The sequence below is a fragment of the Capricornis sumatraensis genome, chromosome 4 (genome assembly GCF_032405125.1).
Source record: "Capricornis sumatraensis isolate serow.1 chromosome 4, serow.2, whole genome shotgun sequence".
NCBI classification, from domain to species: domain Eukaryota; kingdom Metazoa; phylum Chordata; class Mammalia; order Artiodactyla; family Bovidae; genus Capricornis; species Capricornis sumatraensis.
In genome coordinates, this window is record NC_091072.1 from 4083407 (window position 1) to 4096971 (window position 13565).

Genomic DNA, 13565 nt, shown 5'->3' on the forward strand with positions numbered 1-13565 from the left:
ACCCTAATCTAACTAAGCAGGGAGAACATGAAGGTTTTACTTCATATTTCACTAAATAATTGTGAAGAACTTGCCTGCTAATGCAGGAGACAGGGGTTCGATTCCTAGGTCAGGAAGATCCCCTGGAGGAGGGCACAGCCACCCACTCGAGTATTTTTGTCTGGAGAATCCCACCGACAGAGGAGCTTAGCGGGTTACAGTGCAAGGAGTCACAAAGAGTCGGACATGACTTAGCAACTAAACAATAGCAACAACAACAATCCTTTCACATAGACCATTTTCTAGGCAACGGTACAGATTTTCAAATGGCTCTACAATCTTCAAAAGGTTAAAAACCACTGCTAAGAAAGGAATTTAAATCATCACAAAAAAACTAAATCCCAGAACTGCTTTGGAGAAGTGGACCCCAATCTTGGGTCTTGCAGTGAGGCAGTCCTGAGTTCCAGTCTGCATTCTGCCACTCATACTGTACCACCTCAGGCAAGTTACTTAACCTCTCTGAGCTAAAGTGTCTTTCTCTATAAAGTGGGATAAGACTACTTTGCTGGGTCCTTATGAAGACTGAGTATAATGTTTGTAAAGAACTTGCAACCTAGCTATTATACTGCATATGCTCAAGAAATAGTTCAGTTCAGTTCAATTCAGTCACTCAGTTGTGTCTGACTCTTTGTGACCCCATGGACTGCACGACACCAGGCCTCCCTGTCCATCCCCAACTCCCAGAGTTTACTCAAACTCATGTCCATTGAGTCAGTGATGCCATCCAACCATCTCATCCTCTGTTGTCCCCTTCTCCTCCTGCTTTCAACCTTTCCCAGCATCAGGGTCTTTTCCAATGAGTCAGTTCTTGGTATCAGGTGGCCAAAGATTTAGAGTTTCAGCTTCAACATCAGTCCTTCTAATGAATATTCAGGGCTGATTTCCTTTAGGATGGATTGGATCTCCTTAGCTGTTACTATAATTACTATTATTTGCTTTATTAGCATTGTAAAATAACACTCTGAAGACAGAGGCTTTATCTACCAAGCAATGAGGCATATTATACTAAACCTTCTTGCAGTTGGCGAATAAAACAGACACGTGGCTAATAAACAATGATTAAGTAAAAACAAGACTAGGAGCTGACTGTGGCTCAGATCATGAACTCCTTATTGCCAAATTCAGACTTAAACTGAAGAAAGGGAAAACCACTATACCATTCAGGTATGACCTAAAATAACTCCCTTACGATTATACAGTGGAAGTGAAAAACAGATTCAAGGGATTAGATCTGATAGAGACAATGCCTGAAGAACCATGGACGGAGGTTTGTGATATTCTACAGGAGGCAGTGATCAAGACCATCCCCAAGAAAAAGAAATGCAAAAAAGCAAAATGGCTGTCTGAGGAGGCCTTACAAATATCTGTGAAAAGAAAACAATTGAAAAGCAAAGGAGGAAAGGAAAGATATACCCATTTGAATGCAGGGTTTCAAAAGATAGCAAGGAGAGATAAGAAAGCCTTCCTCAGTGATCAGTGTAAAGAAATAGAGGAAAACAATTGAATGGAAAAGACTAGAGATCTCTTCAAAAAAATTAGAGATACCAAGGGAACATTTCATGCAAAGATGGGCTCAATAAAGGACAGAAATGGTATGGACCTAACAGAAGCAGAAGATATTAAGAAGAGGTGGCAAGAATACTCAGAAGAACTATACAAAAAAGATCTTCACAGCCGAGATAATCACGATGGTATGACCACTCACCTAGAGCCAGACATCCTGGAATGTGAAGTCAAGTGGGTCTTAGGAAGCATCACTATGAACAAAGCTAGTGGAGGTGATGGCATTCCAGCTGAACTATTTCAAACCCTAAAAGATGATGCTGTGAAGGTGCTGCACTCAATATGCCAGCCAATTTGGAAAACTCAGCAGTGGCCACGGGACTGGAAAAGGTCAGTTTTCATTCCAATCCCAAAGAAAGGCAATGCCAAAGAATGCTCTAACTACTGCACAACTGTACTCATCTCTCATGCTAGTAAAGTAAAAGTGAAAGTGAAGTCGCTCAGTCGCGTCCAACTCTTTGTGACTCCATAGACTGTAACCTACCAGGCTCCTCCATCCATGGGATTCAAGCAATGCTCAAAATTCTCCAAGCCAGGCTTCAACAGTATGTGAACTGTGAACTTCCAGATGTTCAAATTAGATTTAGAAAAGGCAGAGGAACCAGAGATCAAATTGCCAACATCCGTTGGAGCAAGAGAGTTCCAGAAATTCATCTATTTTTGCTTTATTGACTATGTCAAAGCCTTTGACTGTGTGGATCACAACAAACTGTGGAAAATTCTGAAAGAGATGGGAATACTAGACCACCTGACCTGCCTCCTGAGAAATCTGTATGCAGGTCAAGAAGCAACAGATAAAACTGGACATGGAACAACAGACTGGTTCCAAATCGGCAAAGGAGTACATCAAGGCTGTATATTGTCACCCTGCTTATTTAACTTATATGCAGAGTATGTCATGAGAAACGCTGGGCTGGATGAAGCACAAGCTGGAATCAAGACTGTCAGGAGAAATATCAATAACCTCAGATACGCAGATGACACCACCGTTATGGAAGAAAGTGAGGAAGAACTAAAGAGCCTCTTGATGAAAGTGAAAGAGAAGCGTGAAAAAGTTGACTTAAAGCTCAACATTCAGAAAACAAAGATCATGGCATCCGGTCCCATCACTTAATGGCAGATAGATGGGGAAACAGTGGAAACAGTGGCAGACTTTATTTTTGGGGGGCTCCAAAATCACTGCAGATGGTGACTGCAGCCATGAAATTAAAAGACACTTACTCCTTGGAAGAAAAGCCATGACCAACCTAGACAGCATATTAAAAAGTAGAGACATTACTTTGCCAACAAAGGTCCATCTAGTCAAGGCTATGGTTTTTCCAGTAGTCATGTATGGATATGAGAGTTAGACTGTGAAGAAAGCTAAGTGCCAAAGAACTGATGCTTTTGAACTGTGGTGCTGGAGAAGACTCTTGAGAGTCCCTTGGACTGCAAGGAGATCCAACCAGTCTGTCCTAAAGGAAATCAGACCTGAATATTCATTGGAAGGACTGATGTTAAAGCTGAAACTCCAATACTCTGGGCACCTGATGCAAAGAGCTGACTCATTTGAAAGACCCTGATGCTGGGAAAAGATTGAAGGTGGGAGGAGAAGGGGACAACAGAGGATGAGATGGTTGGATGACATCATTGACTCAATGGGCATGAGTTTGAGTGAACTCTGGGATTTGGTGATGGACAGGGTGGCCTGGTGTGCTACAGTCCATTGGGTCACAAAGAGTTGGACACGACTGAGCGACTGAACTGAACTGAAGTCATCTTTGACCAAGTCAGAGTTAATAGATTTGTTCTCTAAAGAGATCTGATTTTATTTACTTTAAATAAAAGATATCTAATCTAGGGACATGAAGTAACTTCAGGTTTTAGCAATTCACTAGCCTTCCAAGAATTTCCTAAATTATAGACCAACTATGATTTCTATGCTCAGGGGTTTCTAGACAGCCTGCAAAATAAGGATTTACATTCAGCTGTGTACAAGACATCATCTTTCTGTTGACGAAAGGGTGCCTTCTCAAATGGCCCTGAATGGGACTTCTTACATGTTATGGTAATCTATAGGACAGACTGCCATTGCAATTATTAGGGATAGTTTTAAGGAATTCTGTTCGGAGACATGGAATAAATTCATCATATATGAAGACAATAAGGCAATGTAGAAAATTATGGGAAGTTTGATCCCATTTTTGTACAAATATGATACAGAAAAATGCCTGGAAGTAAAGACCCCACCATTTCAGTGGTGGGTGGGGAGATGACAGATGAATGTCCATGAAGAGCATTTCTTACTTTTGTGATCAGAATAATAATAATAGTTCTTAAAAGTGAATGATTACAAGTTAAAACCCTGTCAGCAGTGTGATAGCCAGAAAGGGGTCCTAGATGTCAAGGACTAGGTTATAAAGGCCAAGGCCCTGACACATTAAAATTGATGACCTCAGGCAAAATCACCTCCCCATTTAGGGGCCAAGTATTGTTCCTTGAAATTGAGATGCTTTGAACAAATAACCTGTATCTTTCCAGTCTGACATTCTAGCATTCAAGATGTGTGACCACGTGTGGCAGAAAAACTTTTTGTTTTTCAAGCTGAGACAGGCTGGGACCCTTTGCTGCAGCAGTTGCACCTGGACAGACCTTTCCTCCAGCAACAAAATACAAAGAAACTATAAGGGACTAAAAATAACTGAGTGCGCGTGCAGTTGGGACAAAGTAAGGACAAAAGATACAAAAAGACCAAGAGAGCCCAGCTGCCACTTCTGAAGAGTCAGGGGCAAAATCAGGGCATGGCGCATGCCCCCTGCACTCAGCACCCCCAAAGGGAAGGGCGGACCACCTAAGACACCCCTCCAGCGTCACCCCTGGATACACCCCACCCTCACCCTCCATAAAGTACAAGCTCACCGTCCCCTCAGGGAGCGAGTAAGGGAGCCTGTTACCTGTTCCTCTTGCCCCCCCGTGCAGGAGGAGCCCCAATAAAACCTCGCCTGAATTTCTTGTTTGGTGTCTAGTCAATGTTCGTCGACTGGGAATGGTCAAGGACCCTGGTCCGTATTAGAGCTAGCCCACAGATGCTAAATAGTGCCACACAGTGAGCCTGGGATGAAGCCCTCTTATTTTTCAACATTTTCAGTATTGTTTTTTAAATAATAAGAATTATTCCTTTGATAATTAAGAACAATAAAAGGTAAAAAATAATATTTGAAATGGGTCAGGGGCTCAGCATAAATACAGGTTTACAGACCTGAAAAATTGGTACATGGTATTGACACTTACTCCTTGGAAGAAAAGTTATAACCAACCTAGATAGCATATTCAAAAGCAGAGACATTACTTTGCCAACTAAGGTCCATCTCTTCAAGGCTATGGTTTTCCCAGTGGTCATGTATGGATGTGAGAGTTGGACTGTGAAGAAAGGTGAGCGCTGAATAATTGATGCTTTTGAACTGTGATGTTGGAGAAGACTCTTGAGAGTCCCTTGGACTGCAAGGAGATCCAACCAGTCCATTCTGAAGGAGATCAGCCCTGGGATTTCTTTGGAAAGAATGATGCTAAAGCTGAAGCTCCAGTACTTTGGCCACCTCATGTGAAGAGTTGACTCATTGGAAAAGATTCTGATGCTGGGAAGGATAGGGGGCAGGAGGAGAAGGGGACGACCGAGGATGAGATGGCTGGATGGCATCATGGACTCAATGGACGTGAGTCTGAGTGAACTCCGGGAGTTGGTGATGGACAGGGAGTCCTGGCGTGCTGCGATTCATGGGGTCGCAAAGAGTCAGACACGACTGAGCGACTGAACTGACTGAACTGATTGTACCTTTACAAAGGTTTAACGTTTTATTTGATCTAAACACATCAATCCAAAAAAACCCCAAAAATCACACAAGTGACAGCCACAGTCCTGGAATAAGTGACTCAAGTCAAATAAAACAGACAGTTATGAGAAGGGGATGGTTTTCTTGAGATGTCTCAGACGTGAAGCCCTTTGAAATACACAGAACTATCACCTGTAGCATTTCAGGAGCAAGGCATCAGTAAGATCACAACCCAGTCCAAACTATTAAATATCAGGGAAATACCTACATGATTAAAATTGTTTTACAGAAATAAGTAGCAAGGAAATCAGATTACTCGAAGCCTCAGAATCCAAACAGAACAAAACACGTTCTAAACTGCTGCTTTCCGTCCCGGGTCTAAAACAAATGTGCAACATCCCACTTTTCAGGAGCCTGCAGAACAGAGAGGGGAGACGATTCTTCTTTCCTCCTGCTCAGATTGTTCCGCTGGAACTAGTGGGCTCCTTGGCTGCCAACGAGAAGTTTCCTCGAGGTGCCTTTTAAAGGGCATTGAAAGGCGGTAGCGGTGACCCAGAAGCCTGGGAAAAATACCCAGTTTCTCAGGCTACCAGCCCTACCCCCTTCTGGGCAAGGCACCTAGCCCAGTGGCGCTAGTCCCCAAAGCTGATCTGCTTCTGTGCAGGAGCGAGAAGCTTTTTTCCACCCACGTCGTCGGGTAACCCCCGCTCCCGCCGGGGAGTCGGGTTACACAACCTGGCTTCCCTCCTGGACAGAGGAGGGGTGCTCTCCACAGGATCTGTTGGGGCTCAGCGATTGACAAAGAGATTGCCTTGGCCTGATTAGTAAGAACTTGGGCCCGTTTTCTGTAGCAAGGGCTCCTTATGAGGGGAGGAAGAAGTAGCTGAAACCTTAACAGAATGTTAAACGGATTAAGATTTCTGCATAACTTTGTTAGTAGAACAAGTGTTTTAAAGGAGGTGGGAAAGAGCTCTCTTTACACCATCTCATTATAAAATTTGATAATCATCTGTACCGACCCTGCCAACGATCTTTTTAAAGGCACAGGTAATTATGTTACTACTACATGCAGGAAGCTTTAAAGTCTAGTATGCTACTGGCTACCGTAGGTCCCCTACAGACGAATGAGTTCTGTTTCCAGAGCATGTACGTCCCATAATGTTAACCTAGGCCCAGCTAACACAATCAGCTATGTAACACTGTACTGCAATAGGTTTATAATACTTCTCACACAAACAATACATAAAAACAAACACAACAAAAAAACATTTCTAATCTTACAGTAGAGTACCTTGAAAAGTTCACTAGTACCAACTACATCACCACGGTTTTTACACTTGCTTCAGAATGCCCTGGGCTTGGAACAAAGACGCCGCACTACTGTACTATATGCAGTACGGTACAGTAAACTGCACACAAACACAACCACACACATAGCAATGTACACCAGACACATGAACTAACACGACTGGACATGCGAACACAGCTCCCGTCTTTGAATGTACACAACTTGAAGGCTCACATGTAGGGAACTTACTGCACTGTATGTAAAACAGATCACTAATGCTGCTGCTGCTGCTAAGTCGCTTCAGTCGTGTCAAACTCCGTGTGACCCCATAGACGGCAGCCCACCAGGCTCCTCCGTCCCTGGGATTCTCCAGGCAAGAACATGGAGCGGGTTGCCATTTCCTTCTCCAATGCACGCATGCATGCAAAGTCACTTCAGTCATGTCCGACTCTGTGCAACCCCACGGACAGCAGCCCACCAGGTTCATCTGTCCCCGGAATTCTCTAGGCAAGAGTGCTGGAGTGGGTTACCATTGTCTTCTCCAAGATAACTAATAAGGACCTACACAGTGCACAGGGAACTCTACCCAATACTCTGTAACAACCTATGTGGGGAAAGAACCTAAAAAAGAGTGGATAGATGTATATGTATGGGCTTCCCAGGTGGCGCTAGTGGTAAAGAATCTGCCTGGCAACGCAGGAGACCCAGGAGATGCAGATTTGATTCCTGGGTCAGGAAGATCCCCTGGAATAGAACATGGCACCCCACTTCAGTGATTTTGCCTGGGAAATTCCATGGACAGAGGAGCCTGGCGAGCCACAGTCCATAGGGTCACAAACAGTTGAACACAGAGCACACACACACACACACACACACACACACACATACACACACACAATGAACAAACACGGATGCAGAACTACTCATGTAGGTCACATTCAGGTGGCCACACCACCACACAGGAGTCTAATGAAGTGACCTGTTAAACGGTATCTTTTATGAAAAAATTGCTGATACTTTTAACGTGTCCAAGAACATCCTTAAGAAATGGCTGTATTAACTTGGTAAATATGGTGCTTTTCAACACCAATAAAGATAAATCTGTGTCATTAAATTTTGGTCCAAATGATCAATGTTGACGACAGAGTCTTTTAAGTCTGACCTTAATATTTTACTTAACATAATATTGTTACTTTAGCTTTAATTCCTATTTATCTGATACATCAACGTTCATCCCATTACACTCAAAGTTTTTGAGGCTGTCTTATAGGTATGACGTTTGTAACAGTATATATACAGCTGGAGCTCAAATTTTTATGCACTCTGGCCACCTCTGTCTTCAAGCTGGAGAGTTCAGCTCTTTCTCCTTTTTACTGTGGTTAAATATATATTTGGACCTATTCCAGCTGGACCTATTTCTTGACACTATTTTCTATTGGCCAGCTTCTTTATTGGTCCTTTTCCCCCTTCTCTTCTGCTATCTCTTGAATTGATTACATTTTCTTTATTCCCTACCTCTGGTTTATAAGTTATTCTATTTCTAAGGAGTTCATCCCCAAATCTGTATACCAACCAAAATCTAAAGAGAATCACTATCTCTATCCTTCTCTACAATAATAGATGGAATGTGGAAGATACTACTTCCATTTCCCCTTCACTCCATGCTATTATGGTGCAACAGTTAAGTTCTATATTATTTTTTACAAATATTCATCAAAAATTCTTACTATTACTGTTGTTGGGATTGTTTTACCAACAGTGCTTATTTAAATTTCCCATAATGTTTACCAATTTCTTTGCTCATTGTTGTCCCCATTATTCTTGCTTAATTTTCTTCTCCTTCAAGTGTATCTCAACAGTTCTTTCCGCAAGGTTAATTAGCCCGGTCTGATTTATTTGGACAGGATTTTAACTTGCCCCCAGTTTTGAGTTTTCCCTTAGCCAGCCCAGAATTGGGGGTTGATGATTTTGCTCAACATTTTGAAAATCGCATGCTGTGGCTAGCCAGCCGCTGCTATTGCTGGGAGGAGGTTACCTGGCTGTTTGAGGATGGTTACTTTGCAAGTAATGTCATCCCCACTCCCTTTACATTTGACCGGCTGCATTCTCATCCTGTCCAGGACTCAGAGTTGTCTTTTTGTTTGAACTGCCACATCCTAGCTGAATGCTGGGCAACTTTATCACTGCTATCTTCAAGCTCAGTGATTTTTTTTTCCCGCATCCGTGTATAGTCTATTCTTTCACCAGATATTTTTAGAAAGTTTTTTGGTTTTTATTTTTGTCAAATGTATACTTCCACATAAAGTATCAAATAGTTTAATAAGACGTACTATGGAAAACTTCTCTCCCAACTCCTCCTCCCATCTCCTCCACTATCCCTAGGGATAACCATCCTGAGCACTTTCATGTACTTAAGGAAAAGAAGGCTTTAACCTCCATGTTCCTGATGGCATGAATGTTATCACCCAACATTTCAGTTTCAGGCAGCACCTGTTTCTTTACCATCAGAGAGGATGAGAGTGGTAAAGAAATAGGTGCTGCCTGAAACTGAAATGTTGGGTGATAACATTCATAAGGTTGAGCATAATTCAGGGTGAAAAAGAGGAAATTGAAAGTTGCTCAGTCGTATCTGACTCTTTATGACCCCATGGACTATATAACTCATGGAATTCTCCAGGCCAGAATACTAGAGTGGGTAGCCATTCTCTTCTCCAGGGGATCTTCCCAACCCAGGGATCGAACCCAAGTCTCCTGCATTGCAGGTGGGTTCTTTTCCAGCTGAGCCACAAGGGATGTTATGTATAGCAGGGCAAATATAGCCATTCCCTTCTCCAGGGGATCTTCCTGACCCAGAAATCAAACTGAGGTCTCCTGCTTTGCAGGCAGATTCAGGTACCCCTGGTTTAATATCTTTCGGTCCTCATTCCTGGGCAGCTCAGATCTTCCAGAAAAATGCTTTTTTCAAACTGCTGCCTGCAGAGTGAAGGCCCAGCTGCTAGGATTCTGGAAGCCTAGTTGGGTAGGAGGCCTGAGAGTCATGTGTCCAGTATGCATACATTTACCTAATTCACACACACACACACAGACGCCCATGACTTTCCCAGTCTTACTACTACTAATTCTTCAAAACAGACCCAGCAGTACGTCCTCTGGGAAGGTCTCCATGATCTTCCCAGTAGACACCAGTCTGAGCTAGCTCACAGAACCCAAAGTTTCCCTCTATCTTTGCAGGTACCCCCCCTGCCTCTGTAATTGTCTAGTCAGATATCTGTCCTTCTCTGAAATCAGTTCTATCCAATTACAGATAGAACTATAGTCACAGAACTGTAGCACAGAATACTGTGCTCTTGGCACTGGGACTAGTATTTGATAAACTCGATAGATTCATGAGTTATTAAATTAATTCTGGAGGCAGCCCAGTTACGGGAGCTGCTCTTCCATGCAGGAGCCACACAGGAGGCAGGGAAGGACTTCAAGGAAACCCCGCTGTCACACACCTTGGGCACCAGCACTAGTGCTACTCCTTGCTGCGCAGTTCCCCAACAGAACATGGCACCCACATAAGCTTTTCCTCTCGGTTGTCTTGTATTCCTTATCATATTTGTACATGTATCTCAGGGAAAGTATTCAACCTACCTCTTAGGAGTATGATGAAATATCTCTGAACATAATCACTAGTGCTTTAAAATATGAAGGTTTCAGGTACACGCAAAACAATCAAACTGCACTGTTACTAAGGAAAACTCAGGTACAAAGAAATCAGGCAAGAAGTAGCTACTAGATATTAGTACATGTGGTTGACATTTAGAAGAAAGTGTTGAAGAGCAACAATCTATGAGCAGGTTCTGTGCTGGTAAAGATGAGATATGGGTGAAAATAGGAAATTGTATGGGTAACTGACTTTTATAACCACCTTATCTGTGACAGGCAGAATCTTGGAGAATCTACATATGTCTTTCAGTGAGCAAAGGGGAAATAACCAAGCCATCTGACGAAGGCTGATACTTTCAATGAATGAAGCCAGTGTTTTCCACAGTCACAGAATGTTTTTAAACCTAGAGTATCCATTAGTCCAGCCTCCCCGCCAAGGTGTGAATGCTATTGCTGATGGTCCCACTGGAGGGCCGTCTGGGTCCTAAGACTGTCCCCCCAAAGCTGACACCCTAGCACTGTTCCTGGACCCGGGAACTGATAAGATAGGTTTTAATACTCCCGAGTCACAGTGTGACCCACCCTAACTTTACCCACTGCTCCTAGTTTTGAGTATCACAAAAGTCCACACACCAGACACAAGCAAGATGCTCTACAAACACTACCCGTTTCGGCTCTTTGGAACAACCCTATGAGAAAAGGAGGAACTCAGTCACGAGGAGTTGGGGATGTCACTAAGGACTCGCAGTCACTAAGCGGAGAAGAGGGAAGAGAAGAGACACAACGTCATGCTCTAGTTAGGAACATGGGCTCCGATGTGGCTGCCTGAATCTGAAGCTCAGCGCTACCACTTCCGAGCTTTGTGACCTTAGGAAAGTTGCTCAGCCTCTCTGAACCTACTTTATGAGATTGGGTTTTTTGTGTGTGTGATGAAGATTAAATGAGCTTTTATGTGTAAAGGGACTTCCCTTGTGGCCCAGCTGGTAAAGAATCCACCTGCAATGTAGGAGACCTGGTTCCATCCCTGGATTCGGAAGATCCCCTGGAGAAGGGAAAGGCTGCTCACTCCAGTATTCCATCCAGGAGAATTCCATGGGGTTGCAAAGAGTCAGACACAACTGAGTGACCTTCAGTTCTTATGTGTAAAACATTTGCAACAGTGCCTGGTACTTAGCACCATAGAAGTATTTGTTAAACACAGAAAAGGATGGCAGAATTCTCAAATCAAATCCAGGTATATCCGGTTCCAACATATACACTCAACCAAGACTCTTCAGCATGCTAATCTCTCAAGGGTTGGAAGGTAGGACTAACTACATCCTTGAAGTTTTTCTCTTCTCCATATACTCTTCTGTCCTCCCTGGCTCCTAATACTACCTGGTTGCCAGAATTCTTTTCATCCTTCTGGCTTTTGACCTAACTAAAAGACTGAAATGCAAAATTGCTTCCATACTTCAGGAGATGACAGCCATCTTCCCAGATCTGAGCAAGGTTTTTCTTCTAACTCAGTGTTTCTCTGGAGAAGGCAATGGCAAGCCCACTCCAGTACTCTTGCCTGGAGAATCCCATGGACAGAGGAGCCTGGTAGGCTGCAGTCCATGGGGTCACTAAGAGACGGACACGACTGAGCGACTTCACTTTTGCCTTTCAATTTCATGCATTGGAGAAAGAAATGGCAACCCACTCCAGTGTTCTTGCCTGGAGAATCCCAGGGACGGGGGAGCCTGGTGGGCTGCCATTTGTGGGGTTGCACAGAATGGGACACAACTGAAGTGACTTAGCAGCAGCAGCAGTAGTTTCTCAGCACCACCTGGGATCTTGCTCAAAACATGGCCTCTCCAGCTCCAATGGAGACCAGCTGAATCAGAAACCCTAGAGATGGGCCCAGGAGTCTTATGTCAATAAGCCCTCCAGATGTTAAGAACCATTGTTTTCATCGAACTTATGACCACAAAAAGTTGAGACATCACACTGCTTGTCAGCTCGTACTAAACTGACGATGGGTGGTCTCCTGGAATTTGGTCCTCCAACCTGTACTTAATGTAGCGTTGTGCTTTTAACCCTCCTTTGGGTCTTCTTGATCTGGAGCTGCTTCTCCAGCCCCTCAAGATCTCTCTGAATCCACACTCTGGGGTGGGGCTTCCTGGTTCTCCCCTCCAGCTCTGTGACTCTGAACGTCTGATGAGCATACCATACGTGTCTCCATGGTGTCACCCACAGCATCCACCCAAAGCTGGGGCAGAAGGCTGGGGGTCCTTGGCAGACCCTCCTCCTCTGGTCTGACATTAATCCATGAGAACATCAGTTCATATGGTTGTTCAACTTGTGAAATTTCTTATTATCACCCTGCGTATCTCCACTTTGCCCAACAGGAAACCGTGAGAGACTAGCTTTGCTTTAAAACCCTGAATAAAAGCTTTTAAAAAAAATTCCTGATGAACAGAGCAGCTTTTGATAGGCTTCTTAAGTTTAATTTTTTCTACTCCTTCTTCTCCTCCAACAAGGATTGGCCTGGAAGCAGGCACATCTCAAAGCTTTCATATTAAATGCAAAGCTCTGCTTTTCCTTTCATTTTACACTAAAAATTTCTTTTCCAGATATTTCTACTCTACCATAGTCCTACACAGCAGGCTTTCTTTTTTTTTTTAACATTTTATAGAATTGGAAGTTAATAAATTTTTCCTAATGCCATATCAGCTACCTTAGTGGGGACAGTCATATTTATATTCAGGTCTGTCCAAGGTTCATATCATACCTGCTATGTTACATTAACACTATTGTGGCTGAAAATGGCAGGGAACTTTAAAAAGATGTTCATTATGATTTTTGAGACCCTCTTAGCCCACCCTTTGTTCCAGAGAATATTAAATTCAATTACTGATGGTCAAAATAACACATATCACAGCTTCCAGGAAGGTGACATCTTAAAACATCCACAGGGATCTCACACCTGGTCCCTTTCTACAAGAATCCTCTAAGCTATGAACACATGTGCTTGTGTGTGCGTGCTCAGTCACTCAGTCGTGTCTGACTCTCTGCAACCCCATGGACTGTAGCCCGCCAGGCTCCTCTGCCCATGGGATTCTCCAGGCAAGAACACTGGAGTGGGTTGCCGTGCCCTCCTCCAGGGGATCTTCCCAACCCAGGAATCGACCCTGCATCTCCTGCACTGCCCGTGGATTCTTTACTGCTGAGCCATGAGGGAAGCCCTATAA